Here is an 8,270-nt window from a genome sequence, read left to right on the forward strand (position 1 = left end):
TTGTTGTTTTAAGATTTATTTATTTGAGAGGGAGGCGTGAGCAGGAGGGGGAGAGGGAGAGAGAATCTCGAGCAGACTCTGCACTTTGAGTGTGGAGCCCAAACATGGGGCTCCTTCTCATGACCCTGAGACCACGATTCCAAGCAGAAACCAAGAGGCAGATGTTAGACATGCTTAGATGCTTAACCAGGTGCCCCAGTGCAGTATTGTATATATAATACGTGCTAGGTAATGTAATATGTAATACAGTGACCTATATTGTATATGTAATACCGTATATGTAAGTAATGATAACTAACAGTTGGTATTACTATATATAGAAATACTGTATGATTATGTAATAATATATGGTGCAGTATTATAGATATAATTGGCCACATATAAATATACAATACAAAATCTATATAATATATATAATACTGTATATGTATATATATAATACAGTACATTTATATGGAACTGCTGTATATGTATTTATGTAATATGCAGTGCGGTATTATATGGCCACTGTTATATAATTATGTAATAATATTATATAATACGTGTCAGTATTATATATTCCGAGGTCCTTTTTCTGAGGCTGCCAGGACCCTCCTCTTTGGACCTCTCCCAAGGTCCAACATGCCTGAGACTCAAGACCGGAGTCCCAGGCTGCCTGTCTGTGCCAGCCTTCTTCTCCTACAAGAATAGTAGCTTCACAGAATAAGAAGTCAGCTCTGCATAGCCGGGCGGGTCAGGAAATGGAACAGTGTCAGCTCCCTAGGAAACCCCCTCGTCTTCCCTTCACAGCCCCTCTGTCTTCCAGAGCTCACGGCCTCCTGACACCTGAAATCATTGGCACATATGTTATCTTGTGGTGGGGTCTGAGGACCAGGAGTCAAGCCATAGGCTCAGCCATGTTCTCCTTCACAGGCTGCAATCAAGGGAGTCCCATCGGTCTGTTCTGGAGAAGGGGTCTTTTCCACACTCACATCCGATTGTTGGCAGCATTAGGCTGCCACTCCTCGGTGTCAGTAAGAGGCCTCCCTCTGGGCAGCCACAACACGGACAGCTTGCTTCTTTGAAAGGGAGAAGGTCTCACACAAGAGGCATTATTTTAAGATTTTACTTAAAGAGAAGGAGAGAATCTTAACCAGCTGAGCCACCCAGGCATCCCGAGAAGGAGAGAATCTTGAACAGACCGCGATGAACGTGGCCCAACCTGAGCTTCTTGTCTCACAACCCTGAGATCATGACCTGAGCCTAAATCAAGAGTCAGATACCTAACCAACTGAGCTCCCAGGTGCCCCACAAGAGAGGGCTTATTAATCATGGCTGACATCCCATCCCCTTACAGAATTGTGTGGGTTAAAAGCAAGCCAGAAGTATTCACTAGCACAGACATAGTCGGAAAGAAAAAAAGCGAAGAGAGGAAGAAAGAAAAAATAATTGCTGGTGAGGATGTGGAGAAATTGGAACACTCACACTGCTGGTGAGCAGATGCTGGGGAAAACCAGTTCTTCAACAAGTTAAACAGAATTGTCTAACCCAGCACCTGCACTCCTAGACATACCCAAGAGAATTGCAAGATGGATCTAATACTTAGCACACACGTGTATAGCAGCATTACTGTGAATAGCCAGAAGGTGGAAACCACCCAAATATCCATTAACAGCTGAATAGGATAAACAGAATGTAGAAAACAGTATGGAGGTTCCTCAAAAGTTAAAAATAGAAATACCATATCTAATAATTCCACCACTGGTATTTACAGGAAAGTGAAAACACTGATTTGAAGAGAGACGTGCACCCCTATGTTTTTTGCAGTGTTGTATGCCAAAAACCCAAAATGTGGTCTCTTCATACGATGGAGTATTATTCAGCGAAGAAGGACTGACGTCCTGATGCACACTACAGCATGGGCGTGCCTTGAAAACATGCCGCTAAGTGGAAAAGAAGCCAGACACGAAAGACCGCATGTTGTGTGGTTCCATGTATCGAAATATCTAGAATCAATAAATCCATATAGACGGAACATAGATAAGTGACCTTGAGGTGGGAGTGACTGGTTCTGGGCACAGGGCTTCCTTCTGGGGCGATGGAAAGTTTGGAGCTAGGTAGTGCTGATGAATGTACAAAAATGCCACTGTGAGGTAGTCCCCAGGAGGTGGGGACCCTGGCGCCTTTTTATTAGTGACACTTTGAGTCTGTGCTTTGTCTTAGCCCATGTGTCTGATCTTACCCTTTATTTGGATCAATTACGCTCATTTACAATCAATACAGTTAACATTTCGTTTTGCTGATAGTATTTTATCTTGGGCTTTCCCTTTGTCAGACTCATTCTGTTTCTCTTCATTTTTGCCTCTTTTGAGGGGATTGTTTTAGAATACTTAAACATTCTTTTCCTCTCGATTACTTTGGAAGTCATACATTCTATTTTTATTCTGTGGTTGCCAGAGAATTTGCAACTGGCATGCATGATGTATTAGTAGGCTGAATGATAGATAGCCCCCAAAGAGACCTAGGTCCAAGTCACTGGAACCTGTGAGTGTGACCTTATATCACAAAGGTGTTTGAAGATGTGATTAAGAATTTTGGGGTGGGGAATATTCGGGATTGTCGTGGCCTAATGTGATCACACAGGTCCTTATCAGAGAGAGGCGGGGAAGATTGGACTGCAGAAGAAGGCAAGATGCTACTAGCATTACAGGTGGAGGAAGAAGCCAAGAACCAAGGGATGCAAGGAGTGCAGTTCTTAGGACGAAAGCAAGGAAATGGGTTTCCCCAAAAGACTCTCAGCAGAGTGAGCGCAGTCCAGCGGTCGATTCCAGCATAGTGAAACTGATTGCGGACTTCCGCCCTCCCAAACTGATTAGGAGAGTAAATGTAAGTAAGTCACTAAGTTTGCATTACACCAGCAACAGGAAACTAATACACCTACAAAATCTAATGTTAATAAAAACATTGTTTGCCTCCCACGTGATACAAGGACTTAGAGCACTTGACTGCCATGGAGTCATGACTGAGTTCTGACCTAGTTATTACTGTCTGGTGGTCTAGGTCTGTCGGGGTTTTTCTTTATAACCCCATAGACATGATATATAATCAGTGTTTGCGTTTACCACTGTATTTGTTCATTCTTTCTTACATCTCAGGCTTTCCCGGGCTCGCTTTCCTTCTGCTTGAAGTACCTTCCTTACGAGAGTCAGGATAGGATGAGGCACCTGAGGGCACCAGGGTACCGAATTTCAGGAGGCGCTCCCGGTCAGGCTGTGCAGGGGCTGTAGCCTGGAGAATGTATTCTTAACTTATGTTAGGTTCCCTACTTCTCGCTATGATTGTGTTTTATCTGTTAAACTTAACATTGAATTATAATTTTGATGAATATGTCTTCTCTATGTACACACACACACACACATACAGGTTTAATGCAATTCCAGCTTCTTACGTGCTACGTCACTCTGTATATTTTATTACTTCCTGCAGATATTTAGAATCTCATCTTTAATTTTCTTTTTTTTATAACAAGAGGCACACCTGTAATTGAATTTGACATCTTCAGTGCCTGACCCTTGTGGGCTGTTGTGCTGATTCCTGTGTCTGCTAGCCCTTACACATGGTGCCTTATCTCCTTGTGTGCTTAGCGAGCTTGCTGCTCTTTGCCCTTTGTGGCCTATGATGAAGTGCCTTTAGGGGGATTCATTTGCTTCTGTTAGTAGGTGCCGGGGCCCATGAGAATCGAGATCATTTTTGAAAAAAATTTTTTTAAGATGTTTATTTGGTTAGTTTTAAGTAATCTCTACATCCAACGTGGGGCTTGAAATCACAACTCCAAGAGTCACACGTCCCAACGAACTTAGCCAGCCAGGTGCCCAGAGTCCAGGATGATTTTATTTATTTTTACTTGGGTTTTTTTAAAGATTTTATTTATTAGAGTGTGCACAAGCAGGGGAGCACCAGAGGGAGAGGGGGAAGCAGGCCCCCACTGAGCAGGAAACCTGACCCGGACTGCGACCAGAGCCGGCAGACACTTAACCAACTGGAGTCAGCCAGGCGCCCGCCCCAGGACCATTTTAAATGAAATCCATAGCCTGAGATTGGGTGGGGGACTACTCAGGTGATAAGAATTTAGGTTGCAGGGGCGCCTGGGTGGCTCAGTCGTTAGCGTCTGCCTTCGGCTCAGGGCGTGATCCCAGCGTCCTGGGACCGAAGCCCCACATCAGGCTCCTCTGCTGGGAGCCTGCTTCTTCCTCTCCCACTCCCTCTGCTTGTGTTCCCTCTCTCGCTGGCTGTCTCTCTGTCTCTCAGATAAAATATTTTTTAAAAAAGAATTTGGGTTGCAGATCATGGATTTTTAATATATCAGGAAATGATGTTCCCTTTTTGGTAAACACAAGGGTTTTTTTGTTTGTTTTTTTCAGGCCCCATGTTTGAGGAGAGGAGGGACTTGTCCAGTAGGTGTAGTCTTCTGGGGCCACAGCTTTTGGGAAGAGTCACCTACTGAGCACATCACCTTATACTGGCTTTTTTTTTTTTTTTTTTAAACCTATGAGCCCACGAGGAAGAAGATCCCAGCTCAAGTTTGCTAATTTGGCACATACCTCCAGGACCAGGTAGTTGAGGTGTTGTGATAACCTCTCCATCTCTGAGTTCTCGCCTTTACTTTGTTTTTGGCCTGAAAGTTCCTTATTATCTTGTTGTACTCTCTGATGCTTTTAGAACCATTTAGCCTGGTGTCCAGCTGGCCCAGTCGAGACAAGTAATTTCGGTGCTTAGATGACCTAGAGTCTTCTACAGACTTACATTAGAAGGGCTTCCATGGGCGGATCTGATGAAGAACGCCACTGTAGGAAGATGGGAATGGACACAGTGGGCAGCTGACAGAGTAGATGTGGAGCTGACATTCACCTTCACTGGTAATGAAAGCGGAAGCTGCCAACTCCTGTGGAGGGGTGCAGGCACTCCTGCTGGTGAAGCTGTAGCGAAAAGGCTGACCATGGCAATATTACCAACGAGCGTACCATACACCCCAGAAATTTCACTTCTATTAAAATCCCCCAAGACAATAGTTGTTGAATGTTTCTGTATCAAAGTTTAGCTACAAATGGTCAGAGCAAGATTTTCTGCACATTTGTAAAAATGAAAATCACTCACTTCCAACCTCCTTCCCATTCTTTGCTTCCACAAAGCTTCCATATCCAAGTCCCAGGTGACCATGCTGTTGAGGCCTGGGGAGATTGAGAGTGTTCTAGGGACTCTGACACTGTAGCTATGACTGGGAGAGTAAACTTCCCCAAAAAGTTTGCCCACCAGTGACCTGGGTTGGCCCTGGGAGACCCCATGGTGAGGATGGCTTCCCCAGGATGCTCTGAACTTGCCAGAGCTGTTACTGGAAGTGGAACCAGGCGGTGCCGGTAATAGTCGGGGTGGCCACCAGCAGTGCTGGCGGGATGGCTGCCATGCTGTCACCTGTGGACTGGTGGAAATTTCAGTGGCGACCTCCTGAGGACCTCCATGTGTGATCACAGGTGGCGGAACAGGGACATCAGGCCACGCAGCCCATTTGCAGAGGATACCGCTGGAGAGCCACTCCACAACCAAATGTGCCTGGGGTGCACTTTTTGGATAAAGGATACAGCCATTGATGTGTGGAGACTGCCCGTATAGCTCATGCTGAATTTTCAGGAATTCTGAGAGCTCCACTATTAAAAAACTAGGGGCTCCTGGGTGGCTCAGCCCATTAAGATCGGCCTTCGGCTCAGGTCATGATCTCAGGGTCCTGGGATCGATCCCTGAGTTAGGCTCCTTGCTTGGCTGCTTCTTCTCCTGCTGCCTGCCACTCCCCTGCTTGTGCTTTCTCTCTCTCTGATAAATAAAATAAAATAAACTTTATTTACAAATAAATAGGTTATGTTAAAAACAAGTAATACTGAAAACTCACTACTTTTTAATTAAGTTACTACAATTACTATAATTCATGTTCTTTTTCATCTGTGTTCACCTCCATTGTACCTTGTATTTGGACAGTGGAAATACAACACAATGGCGACACTATGCATTCTCTTCCTACATTTTCCATTCAGTGATAGCATGTTGATAACTTGAAATCAACGTCATGGCACCATGGACACTGGCAAGTAAGCTTATAAAGCCCCTTCCTCATCTTCCAGAGTGCCAGTCATCAGATACTCACCAGCCCACAACTGTACAACTGAATTACCTTCCCAAAAAGTATTTTTTTTATATATTTTATTTATTTGAAAGAGAGCATGAGTGCAAGCAGAGGTGGAGGCAGAGGGAAAGGAGAAGCAGACTTCACCGAGCAGGGAGCCCCATGTGGCTCGATCTCAGGATCCCGGATCATGACCTGAGCTGAAGGCAGCTGCTTAACTGACTGAGCCGCCAGATCCCAAAGGTCATTCTAAGTTAAACTTCCACGAGAAGTGTATTAGATCATGCCTTTTTAAATATTTTTTTCATTTTTGTTTTGTTAAGTGTTTTGTTAAGGAGCATTTAAACATGCACATCTTTGAGGACCATTGCAAATGTCTGTCGGCCATCCGTACACCATGAGTTCCCTATTTATCCTTTGGTTTATTTTTCTATTGGGTTGACTAGCTTTAAAAAGGTGAGGAGGAAAAGAATGTGGAGGTCTGTCTTATATAAGAGAGAGAATAACTCTCCGACTGCCATCTGTGGCAAATATTTTTCTCCCATTCTCTTTTAACTGTGTATTTTTGAGGTTTTTCCCCCTCTATACCGAGGTTTTTTCTTCCTCTATACAGTCCAATGTGTCCAGTTTTCCAGTATCACTTTGAGGGTACCATTTAAGAAAAGTATGTCTGAATGTTCCGGGAAGGGCTTGTTGCATGTCTGCTGGGATTGCTGCTGCCCGTGTGTGTGTGTGTGTGTGTGTGTGTGTGTGTGTGTGTGTGTGTGACACGCATGCACTTGGTTTCACCCCCATCTCCTCCCCATTTGTTCGCAGTTTCCTCATGTGCGGTGGGAGTTGAAGGAGATAATGGACGTGCTCGACCCACTGGGATACAGAGGAAGGTGCAGTAAGTGGGCTGTTTTCTTAAGTTTCTGCAATGACTATGATTGATTTTTAGAGGAAAAATCTTTAAAACACACGCTCTAAGCGTCTGTCTCCGTGGAGTGTGGGATGTAGAGCCGGCCCGGCCGTCCCCACGCACCTTGTCTGCTGCACGACTCCCACCAGGTGCAGGCTCCGCCCCTTCACACCCGGCCTCCGAGGCCCCCAGGCCCTCTCAGGGCCTCGGTCTGCGCAGGTCCCGGGCGCGTGGCAGGGGGGCGCCGCTCCTCACGTTCGCGAGGCTGACCCGGCCCGCAGTTCTGGCGGGGTCCGGACCGGGGGAGGGACGGGCGGGGCCTGGGCCTCGCCGGCCCAGGCACTACCGAGGGTCCCGAGTTCGCTGGGGAGGGCGGGACAACCGATCCCCATGACCCCCTGGCGCCCAGCGGGCAGCGGGGCGCCCGGGTCCAACACGGTGGGTTCCGAGACCCCACCCGCAGACCCGCAGATCCCCAGAGAGAACACGCGCGCACTGGCCGAGGCTTTCTCGCGGGGACTTTACTCGAACTCTAGAACTCGCGGGAGGGGCTGCTGGGGGTCCCGCGACGCGTCCCCCCGACTCTAGCCGTAGCTGGAGGCCAGCGCCGAGATCACGTGGCTCAGAAACTTGTCCAGCGAGGCGTGCATGGCGGGGCCGAAGTCTCCGGGTAGTGCCGGGCGAGGGTCACCAGCAGGCAGGCCCAGGAACTGCGGGCAGAGGGAGTCGTCCCGCCCGAGCTCCAACCCCGCCGTCCGGCCACGGCGGGTCCCCGGCGCGCCCGCGTGCTCACCTTGAAGCTGACCGGGTCCACTCGCAGCTCGTGCGCGTGCAGGCTGCTCAGAGCGGACAGGGCGCCCCAGGTCGTCCAGGTGGGCCACGGCGAGGGTCAGCGCGTCGGCCACCTTGTTGCCGTGGGCCTTGACCGGGCGGAGCCGGGGCGCAGGTCGAAGTGGGGGAAGTAGGTCTTGGTGGTGGGGAAGGACACGAAGGTCCTGCGGGAGAAGGGCGAGTGGGTGGCCGCGGGGAAGTTGGGAAGCGGCATCCGGAGCGGCGGGCGCAAAGCCCGGAGCCGGTGGGGCGCCGGGGGGCTGCTGGCCCGCACCTCTCCAGGGCCTCGGTCGCATAGATCCCGACGTTGCTCCCCAGCTTCTTCCACAGTGCGCGCACTGCCGCCCTGTCCGCGGCGGACAGTACCATCGTGCAGCCTGCGTCCAG

At 48.3% G+C, this 8,270-nt stretch overlaps 1 pseudogene; it reads right to left on the reverse strand.

Annotated features, from left to right (window-relative positions):
* Positions 1 to 7,555: 7,555 nt before the first annotated feature.
* Positions 7,556 to 8,270, reverse strand: LOC121103882 (annotated as a pseudogene).

Source organism: Ursus maritimus, unplaced genomic scaffold (genome assembly GCF_017311325.1).
Source record: "Ursus maritimus isolate PB19 unplaced genomic scaffold, ASM1731132v1 scaffold_2, whole genome shotgun sequence".
Lineage (NCBI taxonomy): Eukaryota > Metazoa > Chordata > Mammalia > Carnivora > Ursidae > Ursus > Ursus maritimus.